This window comes from Aythya ferina (assembly GCF_964211825.1).
Source record: "Aythya ferina genome assembly, chromosome: 1".
NCBI lineage: Eukaryota > Metazoa > Chordata > Aves > Anseriformes > Anatidae > Aythya > Aythya ferina.
In genome coordinates this window covers 182530508-182548398 of record NC_140296.1, presented here as the reverse complement: position 1 = coordinate 182548398, position 17891 = coordinate 182530508, and the positions used below count along the sequence as shown (strand labels likewise).

At 38.9% G+C, this 17891-nt stretch overlaps 1 long non-coding RNA gene across 3 annotated transcripts; it reads right to left on the bottom strand.

The window, feature by feature from the left end:
* Positions 1-8793: 8793 nt before the first annotated feature.
* LOC311430250 lies at positions 8794-17869 on the bottom strand. Of its 3 annotated transcripts, none has more exons than XR_014688637.1 (3): positions 16110-17869; positions 10918-11219; positions 8794-10219 (listed from the first exon to the last, which is right to left on the bottom strand). It is a non-coding gene; the product is annotated as an uncharacterized lncRNA (long non-coding RNA). The 3 variants fall into 3 exon arrangements; XR_014688638.1 differs by having other exon boundaries at positions 8794-9914; XR_014688639.1 differs by having other exon boundaries at positions 8794-9914; positions 16361-17869.
* Positions 17870-17891: the final 22 nt, after the last annotated feature.

The window sequence follows — 17891 nt, the reverse complement described above, 5'->3', positions numbered from 1 at the left end:
TAAGAACGATTTTTGTTAGCAGTGAAATCTGGTACTTATGATTGACAGTGAACAATATTCTGTATATAGAAGGGGCAACTCTCCTTTGACAGAAAGCTTGAGGAACTTCCTCTTTCTTCCAAGACAGTTTTCTATACTTTCTGAGAAGAATCCAATGACCTAACTTCATCCTATAAGGTATAATCTTAAAACTATCAGGTAACAAAATAAAGTAATTTTATAACAATATTTAGCTGATAATTAAAATAGGAACAGATAAGTATTTGGTAAAAATGGAAATGGTCTTAATTACTTTTTATTGTGGAGGTCAACATTTTGTTATTGTAATTAAATCTGGACTATTTTTCTATTCTGAGAATAAACATAAATTCAGACTTAAAAATATTTGCTCTAAAGAATATTCACTGGAAGAAGAAAAACCTAAAATAGTATGTCTTAGTAGGTCCCTTCTTTTGTAAACACAATTAACAAAAAAAGTGCTGCCTGAAGAAGATGATGATTAATGGTTCTAAACACTATAGATGTGCACTATGTAATGGATCTCATATCCTTGAAATGAGAACTGTAATTTGTCATTGTTGTCTAGAGCTAAAATTACAACAGGTAATTTGCAAGAATAGATTATAGTATTTTATAATTGCCTTTTTTAAAATTCATATAGTCTTATATTTGAATACATGTTAGGTCTCAGAGCAATGCATTCATTTGCTGTGTAGTGACATACAATGGCCAGATAATCAATTATACATTTGTTTAGCTACAATGACCCCTATCATATTTCTCCTACAGTATGGTACCCTGCAAGTAGCACCACAGAGAAGAATGAGTTACCACATGCTGCAGTAGTATCAGAACTCGGAGGTTTAAATCATGAGACTTTAGTGAAGAGGTTTCCATCCATATCTGCTCTGCTTTTGGATAGAAGAGTTTACCCGTCCCTTGTTCATTCTGCCCATTCTGTTGGGTTTCATGACAGCCTTGCACTTTGGAAAGTCAAGCTGAGTTTCAGAAAACAGAGACAAAACTGTAAAAGTGAACATCAGCTATGTGAGTCATTTGATTGATTTTCAAGCTGAAAAAAAGGAGAACTGTATTAACCTTTCTGGTTTCTTCTTCTTTTCTGATTCTTCTTTCAAATGAATCCAGAGCAGTAACTAAAGAATAGCCGGTGTCTCCCTAACTGGGACTACTGTCCTTTTCAGTGACTGAGGGAATTCTCCATGGAGTTCTCCTTTCTTTTTCCCTTTGCAACACAACTTTTTTGAAGAGGAGATGTTGTGAGCTGGTTTCCAGAGCCATCAATGGGCTGTACTTTTGTCCAAAACAGCATTCCTTCCCTGAATGCTCAAAGTGGGGATCCAAGTCAGTACCCAAGCATTCTCATATAGTGGTAAGTCAGCATCAATGAAAAATGAGGCTAGGACTGCAACCAGAAAATCATGTGCCATTAAATTATTACCATTATTATCACCTGGGACAGATATGGGCTATCTCAACTAGAATTTCCCAAGCAAAGCCCTTCATTGCCTAGGGCTTACAGCATGACAAGACCCATTCCCAACAAAAGCTGGAGAGGACTGTTTTGATTTTTAGGAGCTGAGGAAGTAAAGCTGTATGGACACAAGCTGTCCCAGCTGTGCCAGCTGACCTCAAGTCCTTGCTCAGTTCGTAGCCAGTTGGTCCCAGTTGTCAGGTTCTTTTCTGGTTGCTTAGTCAGCTGGGAGGAGGATTAAAACATTTTTCCCACTAAGCAGCACTCATTTTCTACTTTTATTTCCACATCCTTACTCAACCAAGTGGCTGGCAGTGCTCACAGTTAACCCTTGGGGATGGAGCATGTTCTGCTTTCTTAGGGGAATTACTTTCTGGCAGGGCTGGTCTCTTGCCAGCATGTCCTTACAGGGTGCTGCTTTCTCATGGCTCCCATCCGACATTTCCTGCCCCTACTGCACCTCCCTATTTTAGACAATGAATGAATTCTCTAACTGGTCTTGGCTCTTTTTCTTGTGTGTCTCATACCATGTATGCGGCTCATGGTAGGCTGCAGTTCATTAAAATGTACACAATATTTCATATTTGGAGAATTCCTCTTAACCTCTATACTTTCAAAGAATTACAGTAAATTTATGTAAGAGATGTCAGACAGAAAAACCTTATTCATGGCATTTATTTTGTGGGAATGCACTAAGAATCCAACATTTTGGCTTCTGATATGGTCTAACGTGCCCTAACCGTTTGAATGGGAAATTCCATTGAATTAGTGACTTACAGTCCTGGAATTGCTTGGTGACCTCAAGTGCTGGGGGACAGATGTAGCTTGCCTTCTTTATTAACTGATGCTGGCTCATAAATGTATCTTGATAGCTTGGACAACAGAGACAGCTCCCTTGTGGGCCACTTAGTTGAACTTGACTGAAAAATGCCTGCCCCTGGAAAGAAAAATATTTGGCTTCCAACAGAGAACCAGAGGTTTCTGTGCCAAATGGGAGAGTGTTTGGAAGCAGCTAGAGCAAAATGGAGAGAAGATTAAATTGTCACACTAGGACTGAAAACTGTTATGGAGATATGTAAAAACATGATACATCTATATGTGCATCTGTCTACTGTGAATGTTCTTCCTTTTCTATTTTCAATCTGTGTTAACTACATAAAGCTAATGTGTAATAATTTCTTGGTGCTTGTTTTCAAAAATAAAGGCATTTTTTGTTAAATGTATAACATGGGCAGCATATGATGTGGCTGTTCAGGCTGCTAAAAAGACAACAGGTGTAGGTCAGATAAATATTCAGAGATACAGCTTTACAGAGCTCTGTTAAAAGTAGTAGTAGCCAGAGCTAAATGCCTTTGTATCTAGCATCACATAGGATTAAAGTATAGTCTAGAGGTGCTCTGCATGTATGGTCTGTCTCAGACATATAGCTGTATATTCACTATGAAGAATGAATAAATTATATGAAATGTTAGTTCAGAACCAGCATATTGAATCAAGGGGAGATGTTGCCATCTAATTAAGATTTCAGCTTTAATCATCCCCCTTCCTTGATATGTACATACATATCCACCCCACGTATGTACATGGGTATGTGTGTGAATGAGTATATATGCAAGCGTTATTTCAGCAATAGTATTCAGATCTTGTTAATAATCCTATTTTCTATTATCTTTCCTTGCATGTCAATTGATGCAATATATATACTGCAAGATTCAGAATTTGAAGGGAATATTAAAAGAATGCCTATTTTCAGTGAAGGCATATGCATGTTTTTATATAGGGTTTTATAAGAAAGACTGAAGTGAAAAAGGTCAAAGAGAAAATAATAAACATAAAACTATAATTTAATGGAATGGTATAACTGTTATATTTTTTCTGTCCCATGGAATTCGTTAGGAAGTAATCATATCATTATAGAATCTTGTAAGATAATTTTAAAAATCAAAAAGACATGCTCAGATGAATTCTGTAAGTTTTAAACTAATTTCTGTAGAATCCTACCAGTCTCACCTCTGTTAAGTTCTGAAGAATTTTATATAGACACTCTATTCTTCAGTCTATTCACAGACTGAAGGCATGGGTACAGCTGGACTATGCACGTGCCTTACTCGGTGAATTACTACTAGCTCTCATTTGCTGCCTTGCCACAGCAGTAACAAAATAGTAACATGGAGCAGAAGTCTCATATCAGATAACACACATGCGCCAGCTGTCCCTTTAACCCACTATTCTCCTCCTTCCTGATACAATTTTTATTTTTTCATTTTATATACTCCTTTTTTTTTTTTTACTTATGAACAACACTTTGTTTACAAAGTCACAGTTTAAAAACCCACTGTATTATGGAAAATGCTGTGTTTGTAATGGAAATAAAATACTCATTTCATAACAAAAGAAACAAAGAAGTTAGCCCTTCCTGTTAACATTTGTGTAACTTTAAGAAATGTCTTTGCATCCTGCCATGTGATTGCAGGAGTTATGGAAACAACACTACTGAATAGCAAAATCAGGCATCAGGATAGCTGTATCTTAATAACCTTCAATTTTTCCGTATGTTCCAAGTATTTGTCTCAGTTCAACATGGAGTGAACATGAGACATAACAAATCTGTGGGTGGAAGGATGATATATTCCACTTTCACAACTTTTCAGACAGTGCCATTCTGTTTTAGAAATTAAGTACTTTTGTTCTTACTATTATCTGTGTAAAAAAAACACCACCGACAACAGCAATAAAAGAAGCAATAGACAAACCATGTACATACTTCGTGTACCTGTCTGTAGAAGATATTGTAGCAAGGCAGACAGCTCTGAATAGAGACTTTCATACTTCAAGCACTCCATAAGAAACGGGGATCCCATGAAAGGTCCATTGTTGGTGCTGTACTGTGTTTTACAATTAAAGTAACATGGCTGGTTTGAGAGGGAAGCAAGATACCACAAATCCCATGGATATTTGTCAGTTGAGCATTGCTGCTATTTCTGTCACATTAACATCACATAATCACAGAATGTCTGAGGTTGGAAGGAACCTCTGGAGGTCTTCTGACCACCCACCTCCCCCAGCTCAAGGGTCACCTAGAGCAGGTTGCCCAGGACCACGTCCAGGTAGTTTCTGAAGATCTCCAGGGATGGAGACTCCCTGTCTCTGGGCAACCTGTGTCAGTGCTGTCAAAGATCGCTATCAAACAATGCTTCCTTCTTTGAATATAATTTGCATCACATACAAAGATTTTTTTTTGGTTATTTGTGTTACAAAATGTTCTCAAAGGGAACAGAAAATGTACATGGTATATAATACTGTACATGAGTAACAATTCTGTCTTTATAATACTGAAGCTAAGGCAAATGTGTCAAATGTACTCATGTAGTACAATTCAGATCAATAATACTTTTCTTTTTGTTGTATCATTCAAGCTCCTTGACTGTCTAACAGCATCAACAAAACATTTTCAAACCTTTATATTTTCAGCTTTTGGAAAGACTAACTACGGTAAGATATATGCCAAGGTTTAAGAATACAGAACATAGTTGCTAAATATATATGTTATATTTAGGACTGCTTACAGCATGAAAAAACACCAGAACAACTGTAAGTATACAGATACATATTTAAACAATGATCATGTCACATGTAACTCCTTCATTGTCATTCAGCCACCTAAACTTTGTTTTCTTATTTAGATAGAGGGGGAAATTTTCTTTTCTTTTCTTTTCTTTTCTTTTCTTTTCTTTTCTTTTCTTTTCTTTTCTTTTCTTTTCTTTTCTTTTCTTTTCTTTTCTTTTCTTTTCTTTTCTTTTCTTTTCTTTTCTTTTCTTTTCTTTTCTTTTCTTTTCCTTTCCTTTCCTTTCCTTTCCTTTCCTTTCCTTTCCTTTCCTTTCCTTTCCTTTCCTTTCCTTTCCTTTCCTTTCCTTTCCTTTCCTTTCCTTTCCTTTCCTTTCCTTTCCTTTCCTTTCCTTTCCTTTCCTTTCCTTTCCTTTCCTTTCCTTTCCTTTCCTTTCCTTTCCTTTCCTTTCCTTTCCTTTCCTTTCCTTTCCTTTCCTTTCCTTCTCTTCTCTTCTCTTCTCTTCTCTTCTCTTCTCTTCTCTTCTCTTCTCTTCTCTTCTCTTCTCTTCTCTTCTCTTCTCTTCTCTTCTCTTCTCTTCTCTTCTCTTCTCTTCTCTTCTCTTCTCTTCTCTTCTCTTCTCTTCTCTTCTCTTCTCTTCTCTTCTCTTCTCTTCTCTTCTCTTCTCTTCTCTTCTCTTCTCTTCTCTCTTCTTCTCTTCTCTTCTCTTCTCTTCTCTTCTCTTCTCTTCTCTTCTCTTCTCTTCTCTTCTCTTCTCTTCTCTTCTCTTCTCTTCTCTTCTCTTCTCTTCTCTTCTCTTCTCTTCTCTTCTCTTCTCTTCTCTTCTCTTCTCTTCTCTTCTCTTCTCTTTCTTCTCTTCTCTTCTCTTCTCTTCTCTTCTCTTCTCTTCTCTTCTCTTCTCTTCTCTTCTCTTCTCTTCTCTTTTCTCTTTTGCGTAGTTAAGTAAAGTAAGTTCTTAGCACATCAAATATGATGTTGATATGAAAAAAGTTCTGCTTGGTCTCAGCTGCAAAAGAATGATCTCATGATTTCAGAGGAGGAGGAAACCAGTGTGGACTGCAAAGAGGCAGATACAGAAAGGAAGGAAATTTGTGTAGAGATGGATTAAATTTATATCAGCTTTGTAGAAGCAAGGTTTTACTGAGGAATGCTCATAAGGCAAGTGAAGGAGTTAGGTAACCAGCTGAAAAGGTAATGACAGCACATGAGAACTGTCAATACGAGAAAGAAAGGAAGAATGAAAAAACTTACACTGAAGACCTCCAAGTCGTCATGAGGTTTGTATAGCAGAATTCAGACTGCACAATATAAAATGGAATTACTGTTGATAATGATCTATGTCTGGAAGATGGGAGGAAGAAATAGAAAGATTTAAAGGTAGGAAAGAGAGGAGAGGGAGCAGGGCAGATGAATAACACGAAGTAGAAACAAGAGAAGATTGTGAAAGAGAGCACTGCAAAGTTATGGTCATGCATGAAAGGCCAACATATAGACAGTGTAAGCATGTAGGAAACAATGGTGGATGACCAAAACATTTTAGATGGCAGTCTTCTACGTGGATCAGTGTTTAACAAAGAGAAAGCTAAATTGAATGGGCACTGGTAAAAAGAGCAATCACTCCAGAAGAGAAAATCAGAAAAAAATATGTCAAAGCTAGAAGGAGAGAAGAGATCAAATCAGTGCCCAAATCACCTTCCTTTCTACCTAAGAAATTAAAATCATGGAGTCATAGAATCATAGAATATCATATGCCAAAAGAGACCCACAAGGATCATTGAGTCCAACTCCTGGCTCAACACAAGAACATGCAAAAATCAGACCCTATCTCTGAGAGCACTTTCCAAACGCTTCTTGAACTCCAGCAGCTTGGTGCTGTGCCCACTGCCCTGGGCAGCCTGTCCCAGTACCCGACCACCCTCTGGGTGCAGAACCTTTCCCTAACCCCCAGCCTGACCCTCCCCTGTCCCAGCTCCATGCTGTTCCCTTGGGTCCTGTCGCTGTCCCCAGAGAGCAGAGCTCAGCGCCTGCCCCTCCGCTCCCTTTGTGAGAAAGTTTTAGGCCCCATTGAGCCCCATAGACTTATATGTGTCCATCTGGACCAGCAAATCCTGCACAAGTTCAGGACTGGCTGGGAATTTATTGTTCCTGTAGTCACAGTCCTCCAGCTCAGAACTCCAGGGGTCCCAGAGCCCATCATTGGTCTTGAAGATAGAGGCAAAGAAGGCATTAAATGTCTCTGCTTTGTGTTTGTCCCTCTTTGTGAGGTGGCCATCCTCATCAAGAAACAGACCAATGTTTTCTGTGGTCCTCCTTTTGCTGTTAACATATTTTTAAAAAGCCCTTTTTATTGTTCCCCACAGTACTGGCCAACTTTAACTCTCATTGAGCCTTGGCCACATGAATTTTCTCCCAATGGCAAAGAGTATCTCTGTAGTAATCCCATGTCCCCTGACCTTGCTTCCTGCAGCCACACACTTTCTTTTTCCATCTAAGCTCTAAAATAAGATCCCTGCTCAGCCAAGCTGACCTTCTGCCCCACTTGCTTGACTTCTGACATGCTGGAATTGCCTGGTACTGTGTTCTTAGGAGTTGGTCCTTAAAAAATGACCAGAACTGATGGACCCTGATGGCTTCAACAGCTGTTTCCCAGGGGTCCTTACCTAACTAGTTCCCTGAGCAGCCTGAAGCCTGCTCTTCCCATATCCAGCACTGAAGTTTGGGGGGCAGTTTTCCTGTTGTTGACAAAGATTTTAAATGCGACTACTTCATGGTCAGTATGGCCAAGACAGCCACCAATTACCACTTTACCCATCAGAGCCTCTCTGTTCACAAGCAATAGATCTAGGAGGGCACCTTTCCTAGTCAGCTCCCTCAGTACCTGTACCAAGAATGTGTCATCAAAGTCTTTTAGGAACCTCCTGGACCTGTTCATATCAGCTGTGTGGTATTCCTGGATAATATCTGGCAAGTTGAAGTTGCCCAGAAGGACAAGGGTGGCTGATCTAGAGGTATTTCTTTGTTCCTTAAATGTCCTGGTTTAGTCATGAAATTGGACTTTGACCCAGTCACTGCCCTTTATCTCTGGTCTTCTCAAAATACATTGACAGTGCAACTGTTCCCCTCAAGAAAATGTTCTCTTGGCTTACCTTCTTTAGAAGTCAAAGATTTTGATAAGGATGTGGACATGATAGTTGATATAGCTTTATAAATAAAAAAGGTTGAATTGCAAGAAAATTTCAATCTCGTTGTAAAGTTAGTGATTAATTAGGGCAGGGATTTTATAGCCTCTCTCTATATTTATTTATTTATTTTGTGAAAATACAGTAGAGCCCACTGCAATGAAAACTGCCACCACAAGTACAGGGAACTGGCACAGGACAAAAGCATGCACTTGTTCCTCAGTAGCTGTAAGGAGTGGCCTAAATACTGTGGCTAGCTCTAATAAATTTAGAGTCAATACCAAGAAGTTCTTGTCATGATGTGGCATGGACAAAAGATCCTTTTGCTCATCTCCCTGGCCCAGTAACTCTTTGTAAATGTAAGTTGTCCCCAGAATAAAGTTTATTACTATGGAAGTTTAATCAATTTTGTGTATAAAATCATGCTGATTGTACAATTTTTCTGCTTCTGTTTTAAAAGTATTACTGTATTGAATTAAACATTATTTCAATAATTATGAAACATGAATGTCAGACTAGGCATTCAGCTGCTGATAAATCTGAAAATGAATTCCAACTTGGAAAACAAATTGATTTATTTTCCATTTGTAGGGATAAACAAACAAACAAAAAACTAACAGCAGTCACAGGATAAAAAGGTTACACGAGGCAGATCTCATTTGCAAAAGCAGCAACAATATACACATATATCACATAAAGGCCAAAGCAATTAATATCTGCACAACAAAGTTCATGAAGCAGTAGTTCACACAAAGTGAGGACTGTAGGATATTAAACTAGCCTATTAATCCACAAAGCAAACTTTGTAGTCAGTCAAGCAGTTTTTCAGAGTCTCAAAGAAGCCATCTGATGGGAGAGTAATTAGATTTGTGTTTCAGCTCTGGAAGCACCATGTGCACTTTTTCTACTGCTTTATAGGCCATAACAAGTTGTTCCCAGGCCACTTAACAGACAAGTCACATTTTCATCATTCAGTGGAGCCTTGAGTACATTTAGGACACGTCCTGCAGAGCTGCTCATTGTAGTGGTTCAAGGACACCTGGTGCTGTTGGAACAAATGCTTTATTTATAAATATAGATTTAATGAGTTTCTGAAGTGCAGTAGGATGTCCTTTGATCCTGAAAAAGAAGAGTGGCTCATCTATACAATCTAGTGTGATGCAAACAGGGGAGATGATTTAATCTAAGGTATGTCATAGCTATCAAAAGCATCCCAATGTTGTAGCATTGAAGTAAGAGCTTCATGATGAACAATCTACCAGGACAGTAATGTCATTTTGATACATTCCACAGAAAATCATGGATGAATGATAGCAGGTAAGTGTACAAGTCACTGATGTGATAGAGCAGACCAGACAATTCTCTTTGATAATGGTGTTTTACTGTTGGACTAAATTAAGTTTTATGGCATTTGGCTTCCTATTGTCCTTTTCAGAATCACTTACAAAGTCTATTTATAATTGCTCTGGCATTCCTAGGATGCTATACTGAAGTCGCACAGTACTTCTGCACCTCCATTTGTGACCACTTTATCTTGGCTGGTTGACGATGCAGCTGTGTCATGTCAGTGCCAGTGGGTAATGGCAGAAGAAATGATCATCCATCTCCACTACCACCGAGTGGCAGTCCAGTTCTGTGTGCTTCTGCCTGCTCTGCACATCCAGCACTCACTCTTGTGCTTGGTCCATGGGAGTAATACATCAACATATCAATAACACATTGTTTACATGATGAGCAGCCAATTCACCACTTCAAAAACAAGCTACATTCACTAAAGTATTATAAAGAGTCTCTTCACGGTGGAATTTTAGCAAATAAATGCCACACATTCTCATCTGCCAACTTTAAGAATTTGAAATGCTTGAGAATTATAAGTGCTTGTGAATATAATGAGGTTTTGTGTTCAGAGGAAACTGTACAATGATTCTGCTGTATATATTTGTAAAGTATGGCTGTTTGTCTTGCAGCAAGCACACAGAGAATCTGAGGAAAAAACAGAGCCTATGCTGAGTACTATCTACAAAAAAATAGCACAGAGACAGCTCTGATTTAGGGTGCAAGCAACCTCAACTTCAGATAATGTACAGGAAGTAAAAAGAAAAATTGTTCAGGAAGTCACAAGCATATTCTCTCCCTTGAGAGATCACTTCTGACACTTCAAAGAAAACTAGTTACTTGCTGATTCTCATGATCTTAGCTTATTTCCTTACAGGGACAATCCTTCATATTCCCAAAATGTGAGATTAATTACAACATGAAGGGAAAATATGGTGGTAGTTCTAGTCTCACTCATATCGGGGAGAAAAACAGTTTTGGCTTAGATACCAAAACATGTGCACTTCTTACATACATTAGTCCAAGGCAATTAAAACCTGCCACCAGGAAATTCCAGTTATTCGGTAAAATAAATGATGCTTTGAGAGGCACCCTTCTTATAAGGCTTTTCCGTGTCTTTTGTATTTTCTCAGTTTAGATAAAATGTTTGTTGGCTGGCATTTACCTTCAGCCCATACAGATCCAATTATCATGTGATAGTAATAGTCATAGTAAAAATCTCCATCTTCTAACACAGAAAAAGAACATTAGAATGAAGAAAAATGCAGCTAGACAACCTACTGTTCTTTCCTTCACCAAAAAGCATCCCTCCATCATTCAGATTTTTACATTCACTCTTCTCTTACCTGTTCCTAACGGCTTTGAATTTCCAGTCATCTGCTTCTCTCATTTGTGTGTCCTGCTTTTTCTTGCATCTCCCTCAAGCTTCCAATGACAATTTCAGCAGCAATTTTCATGGGAACTGGGAGCCAGCCAGGAGGGCTTTCAGGTCCAAGAAGAGTGGAACACTGTTTGTGTTAGGGCAGCTCACATATTTTAGCTCCAGGCTTTGCCACCAGAAAACTGGCGGGAGCGATCCAGACACAGCTATTATCGCAGGCACTTCTTTATCTGGCTCCTGGGTGACAATCTCAATGCAGAGAAGAATCTGCACAAGGACAGAAACCGAGGAGGATAAACATGTTTATCAGCAGAGGGTATTTAGAAAAGTAGAAAGAAAGGAAAAAAAAAAAAAAAAAAAAAAGGACATAAAAAGGATAAGGAGAAAAAGGAAGAAGGTGAAACAAAGAAGAAGAAGGGGAAACTCTTCCCCTTCCCTGAAAAGACTCCCTTCCGGGAGTCTTCTCTTCAGGGAAGACTCCCTTCCCTGAAAGTCTATGAGGAAATTGTTGATTAATGACACACTCTCCCAGTACTTTGCAACATCAGATTTTGTTTTGTCGTTTCTAGTAAATTCTCTGCTAATTCTTAATCAGAGTAGAACTCCGATTGTCATGCATTTCAGACCTGGGACTGCTATTATGGACAAGAATCCCATGCATTCTTGGAACAACATGGAACAACAGGGTGTGACAGCAACTACCATACAACAACTATGTGCAGAGCAGTGCACTCACCTCAGCTAGCAAGAAAATCTTTCCTGGAAACCTATTTTATACTTACCCTGGCCTCCCTAAAGGAGAAAACTGCCATAAGAGATAATGTACCAAACACTGAAAAATAAGGAAGTGTTAAAGACATCTGTGAATCTGTAATTCCTTGTTAAATTGTGATGCTGGCTTTAGTTATACAATCATATACATATTTTCCCCTTGACCCCTGCTTCATTATGTGCAAAGAATGAACATTTTATTTATTCTTCCAGCTTCACTCTGCATGTGGTCTATTTACTTTCCACTATTTCAGTCTCAGCTGTGAGGACAACCATAAATTTTCTACTGCCTGCACTCTGGCTCTCATAGCACTTACATGCTTCACGAACATTTTTCCCCACAACATTCTTCTGCAAGAAAGGAGTTATATCGTCTCCACCCTCCAGGTGGGAAACACAGGCTCTGAGATAACAGCATCTGCAAGTTCAGGCTGATCCATCGGAGTAGCTCACAATGGGTAACATTTTGTATTTTCAAAGGGCAGTTCCCTGTAGCTTCAGATACAGTTGTGAATTTTTACGCGTTTCCACGAATCTGCCTGTGAGATCTGAAGCCGGACAATGAAAACAGAATGAAATAAACTCCTGGGAAAAATGTGATTAAAGGAACTGGCCACATAGGAACACTGCAGTGGAGACTGACTCCAGTTCTCCAAAGTCTAGTGATGAGACCTTGCTTATGTTTCCTCACTCCAATGGGGCTTTCTGATAAGAAATGTCATGCAAGCTTGATAACTAGCAGTGCTACTGGTGCATCGCAGATACTAAAATGTGCTCTTTGCTTGTGTAAAACCCCATGCTGTGCCTGGAAAGGAAGTACTGACTAAAATAAGCAGGACTCTGAAGTTCACAGTGCCTTTTCTTGCTGCTGGAGCAGTTACAGATGCTGAATTCCTCCTCGTGGAATTTAAATAGAAGGGAATGTCTAGCAAAACTCTCCAGCAGAAAGCTCTGTGACTCCCGTTATAACACCAGGCACCATAAATTGGAGAAAAGACACCAGAAAACAATCCAGCAGCTTTTTCAAACTATGCCTTGTAGTGCAAGCAAGATCCTTCTGTTAAATTGAAATCCATATTTACGGAGAGGGGAGTAATTCTGTGATTCTTCAATTCTGTGATTCTGTGAGTAAACAAGAAAGAAATGACACTGGGAGGGTTCCTAGGAGTCTTCTAAGAAATTCATTCTGTGGCAGAGATAAAACAATCCAGCTCCATATTTTTAATATTTTTCACATCGTGTGGCTTAGGAATCCCTTTAAAGAGCACTGTTCTTTCAAATACATGTTTTTCTTTCCAGGCTCTGTGACACAGAGCTCACTGACCACACGACATTTTGTTGCTCGTGTCCAAGAAATTCAGCTATACTGCTCGCTTCCTTTTAGTGATTTGCTCTGTCAGCAATCTTCTATCTCTTACTGTCTGCATTTCTCAACGGATGGGATTTTCAGACTGTCCTAAGAGGGAGTTAACTCCTAATGAGTTGTTAAACACCTCTACCAAGGATTCTGGTCTTTTGGCTTGTGGAACACATCTCAAGACTCTTGACCTAGAAATCACAGAGCAAGATTCATCTGTTTCTGGTTATTAGACACATAATTTTTGTTATTTCTAACGTTACTTTTGATATCAAGGACATATTTTTCCAGCTGAACTTGGTTCTCACATCATTTGTTTGACATGCAGTTTTTTACGCATTTTTAAGCACTTTTAAATAACTTACAAAGTAAATAAAGACTGAAAAATGTGAGTTCTTTTCCACTTAAATAGTATTAAAAGCAAATTTGAATCTTCTCATTTTTCATTTTTCCAGCTGCTATGTGGAGGGGAGAGGAGAGGAGGGGAGGGGAGGGAAGGGGAAGGGAAAGGCACCTGCAGTGAAACCTCTAAAGCAATGGAGAGAAGGAAATTTTTCCTAGAGATGCAGAAAAAAACAGCAAACCCACAACCTGCTGAGGTGTTACTTCAACTGAGGGAGCCACTGAAGGTTCCTGAACTAGAAAGCTGGGAAGTCCATTTGCAAGAGCCCATTGAGCCAGAGTAAAATCTGGTTTTGAGACTATGATTTTAATCTCTTAATCACTGGTATTTTATCTATTTCAGGTGTTACCTTATTCCAGACTGTCATTTCTGCATTCAAATGAAACCAGCTTTTAGAAACAGGATGAAGATTTGTCATTTGGTGTCTTTGTTTCAGAAGAAAGAAGTGCACTTTCACCTCAAGGTTTGAGCAATACTGGGTCCTGCTATAAACATGGATAGATTTCCTTGATATGTTATTTCTGAGCCAACTAGTACACCTTCAGTTTTATAGATGGATATTTGTGCAGCTTCAGAAATCCACCCTCAGTGGTCATTGTTTGCATTATTAGTCACATTTATTACTTGTTTCAGACAGGTGCCTGTTACAGGACGTGTCTGCCCAGCCAACGCCTGATAGGGGCTTGTAATAAAAAGCTATGTAGGAAAAGGAATGATTTAAAAATCCTCAGAACTGTGCAAATATCACATAAGTGAAAGGGATCACAGATTTTTTTTACATGGACAGTATGGCTGGAAGAAATTTACTAAAAGTAATTCATTGCCCTGGTGCTATCAAAGACATTTCTAGCTCAGACGTACAATCTTATAAATAAATCTGTACATGAGCAATTTTCCTATCTATATAACCTAAGTGGAGTAGATTCCACACAGAACTAAAATGCATATGTCAAAGCACATTCATGTGTATTTTCCTTAGTCTGGTACTCATCTGAGTAATTTTAAATGTTATGGCAGCATATAAAAGGACATTACTTTAACTCATTGCTTTTTCAGCGATAAAGTTTCTTGCCATCTAATATTAGGCAATTATCACCTATAAATTTACACGCATGCCTAATGATATTCTACTCAATCAGGCTATTCATATAGTTTAGATTAAAGACACTTTCATCTGGATGAGTATCTTAATACCTATTCCTCTTTTAGCCTGCTTTCCTGATGGAGAAGGGCTTATGAGATCATACTGGAGAATTTGTGCAGTCAACACTCTTCTAATAGTTTTTGAACCTTTTGGACAATTTCAAGAGCATTTGGCAGAGAGCAGCTAGCTTACAGGTATTAAGTCTGCATACATTAAATTATGACTGGCAGTTAAGCAGAGGAAGGAGAGATTATTAGTTATTGGCATTTCGATCTCCCTCCTCTGCCAGTGATGGAAAGGCTATATCATGAGCACTTCATTTAAGTCTAGAGAATTCATATTAGAAAGTTATTGTGAATGCCCTGTCACAGAAAAAGCTCTAGGATTTGTAGTTAATTAGACACTAGAGAATCCAAGCAGACGATACCGATCAATACAACTTCATCAGTTACCATACTTATCTCTTTGCTACACATTAAAGAACCCTCACTTGTTAACAGCGAATTCTCATTTCAAGAAATTATGAATACAAAGAGTTTGTAAAAAACACCATCTTTCTTGCCCTAAATAAAATCTGATGCGATCAGTTTAAAGGGTAAAAAAACACATGTACTACATTAGCATAGTAGCTTCCCTAATTTTTTTTTATTTTTTTTTATTTTTTTTGAGTGATCAGATAATACTTCCAGTTTAGCTACTGTTTGAATGCATGGGAACTTTCTCTGTATTTCTTTCCCAGTGTTGACATCATGGAAATTTCACAAAGTATGACAGACTGGTAGAAGCACTATTCCAAAGGGACCTTCCTCCGAACCCTATATAGTTTGGCAGACGTTCATAAATAGGACCTGTTTTTCTTTAGGTTTTGAGTAAAATCTCTTCTGTTCAAATAACAATTTATTATTCTTATTATCAAATAACAGCTAGAGGACAGAACATTTCTTTAACCAACTACGTGATCCTCTTTATGTTTGCGATGGAGTTATTGCAATAGGATTCCAAACAGGCACAGTTAGACTGAGAGCACCTTGTGACCAAACACCCCCAACGTGGTACCTCAGAGATACAAATTTTTCCAAGTATCATTTTAGCAGGATTTTTAGCAAGTAATAGATCTGTGAGGCTGGTTTTCTTTTTTCTTTCCTCAAATTCCTTATGCACAAGGAATAGTTCAGCTATAAGCCAAAAATATCAGAAACAAGTAATAGAACTTCTCATTTGGTATTTTAGACATGTTTAAAGAAAAATCACTGGGTGTGAGATACTGGGTGTATTTTCATAGTGCATTTTTTTTTTTTTTTTTAATAAAACCTTGTGGCTCAGGTAATTTGCTCTCCCATGAACAACCAAGAACACAAACACAAGCTCAATTATTTTTATTCTGGTTTCTAACAGACTGCATTGTCCTCAGCCAGGCTGGAGCTCAGTTGTAAATTGACACTATTTGTGTAAACTGGCATTGGTTCACTGAAAATACTGTACCTGTTCAAGATCTGTCTTGCTGACTGTTCATGTAAAGTCCTCAGCAATAAAAGGAATGAATGGTATGTAAACAGCACAATGAATGTACAATGTCACCTTTTACAAGTAGTCTTTAGTTTGCCTCTTTAGTTTGCCTAGGTATAAAATTAGCAATATCCACTGAAGACTAAAAATGCGGCGCACTGCACTTCCTGGAGAGCTCTTCATCCCAGAAAAGAGGATAAAATTAACAGCAAAAGCTCACAGCTTACCAAATTTGAAGGAAAAACAAATCTTCACACACCACATTTGTGCAACGCTCTCTAGCACTTCCGACTTACTCTAGTTGTGTTTGCTTCTGGCATGAAATCAGGGCTTTCTGGTAAGCATCCATGTCCATTCTACTTTCTTTCTAAGGAGGGATGAATACACGTGAAGATGCTGCTTGCTCTGGCTAACGAAATGAAATCGCAGAAGCTTAAGTGAGATTATGATTCATTCTCTGATTACACCAGCAGCCTCAGCTGAATCGTTTGGAGTTTGTGGATTTTCTCAAGTCACGTTTCCAGTGCTTCAGGAAACATATTTTTCTTTGGCCTCCCGAAAGCTGGATTTCATTCATTAAATTCTTTTTCCTCCTTTCCAGTTTTCACCACCAGCCATAAAACCAGTCTTTACGTAATACAGGTTGAAGACAATTTTCCTCTCCTAGTTCAGAAACTTTTCTCAGTGTATTTTCTTACACTTTTTGTTTGTGTGGCACCACAACACATTTGTATGTATTTGTGGAAAATGTTTTGCTAATCTGTGTATAATTGTGCTTTAAAATGTAATATTACTTTTAAAATATGGAGATATATGCATAAGTTGAAACAATACAGATTTCAGTAGGAATTTACCACTGTAACTAGATTTGCATGTCCTTTAACAGATTTCAGAAACAGGATGATTTTTTTCAGCTTAGTTGTGGAATCTGTAAGTGCTACAGACATTATGGGACCAATGCACGGCAGCTTTGCCAGAAAAATAACTGCAGATTTTGTCTATTTCCTGAACGATTATCTTCAACATGGCTGCATTTCGAGATTGGCTGCTTTACTCTCTTACTCAGCAAAATATGAGTGTTCTGATTTGGACCAGACCCCTCTGGGGTCGTTAGATTTAAACCAGTGTCTTCATAATAGCTGGAGAGGTGCAGAGGGCCTTACTTCCCCGTCCAGGAGAGCCTTCTGCTGCCTGGAGATGTGGAAGCGGCACTGGGCTGCGGATGCCCAGATTCGGGTTGGATTTCAGCGACGCTTTGTTTCCAATGCAACAGCACTGAAATATTGGGAAATGTCTGGTAAATGTTGCAGAAAAACCACTCACAAAAAAAAAAAAAAAAAAAAAAAAAAAAAAAAAAAAAATCTGTTTTATGAGATTATTTGCCGCTCTGGGCCAAAATACCACAGGAGGAGGTTTTCATGCATTTCGGCTTATTGCTCAAAACCTCCCCTCTCCCCTGAAGAGCAGCAGCAGCAACCCAACCGCTGGCACAACTTGGGCTTCCAGCGCGGCTCCAGCCCAGGGAGGGAAGACATTTTAGGGTGCTTCACCCTAAGGTGAAGGAACCCCAAACTCCCACCCTCCCAAGCCGCCACTTCCATTTTGTCCCTCGGGCACAACACACGGCGCACAGCAGCACCTCATTCCACCACATACGGCCCCCAGACCCTCGGAGCCCAGTCTCCCGGCGCCTCGGAGCCCCCCACCGCCCGGGGGAGCCCCCAAACACCCCGGGGAGCCCCAAGACACCCGGAGGAA